General features: G+C 53.0%; 1 pseudogene; it reads left to right on the forward strand.

The window, feature by feature from the left end:
* Positions 1 to 1,274: 1,274 nt before the first annotated feature.
* LOC145858775 (uncharacterized) lies at positions 1,275 to 2,479 on the forward strand (annotated as a pseudogene).
* Positions 2,480 to 2,737: the final 258 nt, after the last annotated feature.

Consider the following 2,737-nt stretch of genomic DNA (forward strand, 5'->3'; position numbering starts at 1 on the left):
CCCCTGCTCAAGAAAGCACATATATATGCCCGTCTGAAGTTTGCCAATGAACATCTGAATGATTCAGAGGACAACTGGGTGAAAGTGTTGTGGTCAGATGAGACCAAAATGGAGCTCTTTGGCATCAACTCAACTCGCCGTGTTTGGAGGAGGAGGAATGCTGCCTATGACCCCAAGAACACCATCCCCACCGTCAAACATGGAGGTGGAAACATTATGCTTTGGGGGTGTTTTTCTGCTAAGGGGACAGGACAACTTCACCGCATCAAAGGGACGATGGATGGGGCCATGTACCGTCAAATCAGGGTGAAAACCTCCTTCCCTCAGCCAGGGCATTGAAAATGGGTCGTGGATGGGTATTCCAGCATGACAATGACCCACAACACACGGCCAAGGCAACAAAGGAGTGGCTCAAGAAGAAGCACATTATTAAGGTCCTGGAGTGGCCTAGCCAGTCTCCAGATCTTAATCCAATAGAAAATCTGTGGAGGGAGCTGAAGGTTCGAGTTGCCAAACGTCAGCCTCGAAACCTTAATGACTTGGAAAAGATCTGCAAAGAGGAGTGGGACAAAATCCCTCCTGAGATGTGTGCAGACCTGGTGGCCAACTACAAGAAACGTCTGACATCTGTGATTGCCAACAAGGGTTTTGCCACTAAGTCATGTTTTGCAGAGGGGTCAAATACTTATTTCCCTCATTAAAATGCAAATCAATTTATAACATTTTTGACATGCGTTTTTCTGGATTTTTTTGTTATTCTGTCTCTCACTGTTCAAATAAACCTACCATTAAAGTTATAGACTGATCATTTCTTTGTCAGTGGGCAAACGTACAAAATCAGCAGGGGATCAAATACTTTTTTCCCTCACTGTAGCTCAAAATCTTTTTTTCTGTTCGAGTGACTTAAGTTGAGATGAGACAAATATAATGTTTAGTTCAGCAGGAATAGTGGTAGCCAGGGATAGTGTTGGAAAAATGTGTGACATAATGTGTAAATTACAGGGCATGTACACTTGCAAGTGATAAGTTGCCACGTGCCACCCATTGTGACTTGCTTGTAGGTGTGCTGGCAACACTGCCCCCCCCCCCAACACTGCCCCCCCCACTCCATTCACTTTGGTCCCTTGCCCACGGCGCAACTGTCAACCGGGTCGGACTGTCCTCAGTGCGCACCTGACCACGTTGCATCGCCAGGGCAGGGATGGGCTCACGTAAACTGGCGCCAGGGGTCTGCGGCGATGTCGGCAACCCACCTGACCCGTCTTGAAACACGGACGAAGGAGTCTAACGCACGTGCAAGTCAGAGTGTTTTCTCCGAACACACCCTGTGGCGCAATGAAAGTGAGGGCCGGCATGCGCCGGCTGAGCTGGGATCCCGGCACCACCAGCCCGTCTCGCCTGCTCTGTCGGGGAGGTGGAACGTGAGCGCGTGCGATAGGACCCGAAAGATGGTGAACTATGCCTGGGCAGGGCAAAGCCAGACGAAACTCTGGTGGAGGTCCGTAGCGGTCCTGACGTGCAAATCGGTCGTCCGACCTGGGTATAGGGGCGAAAGACTAATCGAACCATCTAGTAGCTGGTTCCCTCCGAAGTTTCCCTCAGGATAGCTGGCGCTCGAAGTCTCTCAGTTTTATCTGCTAAAGCGAATGATTAGAGGTCTTGGGGTCGAAACGATCTCAACCTATTCTCAAACTTTAAATGGGTAAGAAGACCGGCTCGCTGGCTTGGAGCCGGGCGTGGAATGCGAGCCGCCAAGTGGGCCACTTTTGGTAAGCAGAACTGGCACTGCGGGATGAACCGAACACCGGGTTAAGGTGCCTGATGCCGACACTCATCAGACCCCAGAAAAGGTGTTGGTCGATATAGACAGCAGGACGGTGGCCATGGAAGTCGGAATCCGCTAAGGAGTGTGTAACAACTCACCTGCCGAATCAACGAGCCCTGAAAATGGATGGCACAGGAGCGTCGGGCCCATACCCAGCCGTCGCCGGCCACGAGAGCCTCGAGGGCTACGCCGCGATGAGTAGGAGGGCCACCGCGGTGAGTACGGAAGCCTAGGGCGCGGACCCGGGTGGAGCTGCCGCAGGTGCAGATCTTGGTGGTAGTAACAAATATTCAAACGAGAGCTTTGAAAGCCAAAGTGGAGAAGGGTTCCATGTGAACAGCATGGGAGTCGGGTTCAGATCCCCGAATCCGGAGTGGCGGAGATGGGCGCCATGAGGCGTCCAGTGCAGTAACGCACCGATCCCGGAGAAGCTGGCGGGAGCCCCGGGGAGAGTTCTCTTTTCTTTGTGAAGGGCAGGGCACCCTGGAATGGGTTCGCCCCGAGAGAGGGGCCCAAGCCCTGGAAACCGTCATGGTTCCGGCGGCGTCCGGTGAGCTCTCACTGTGATCTATTGAAAGTCAGCCTTCGATCCAAGCTTTTGTCGGGAGACGAAAGGCGTCTTCCTCCACCTTCCCCCTTTTTTTCTAACGGGTTACCAGGTCCACAGAGAAGGGCCAGGAGCCAGAGTCTGGAGGCCCAGAGAGAGAGAGTGGGCAAGCAGACTAAAGAAGGTGGGGACCCGGGTGTAAAGTACCACCAGCACCTGGTAATCCATGTGTGTGGACTTAGTCTCTGAGCAGAAAGCGGCTGGGTGACTAGGTGCACATAGGCCGTTTCGGGTGACCAGGTGCACGACGGACGTTTTTGATCACCAGGTGCACGCGGTTCGTAACAGCGGGGCTATATACTTTA

This window comes from Salmo salar, chromosome 01 (assembly GCF_965601325.2).
Source record: "Salmo salar chromosome 01, fSalSal1, whole genome shotgun sequence".
Lineage (NCBI taxonomy): Eukaryota > Metazoa > Chordata > Actinopteri > Salmoniformes > Salmonidae > Salmo > Salmo salar.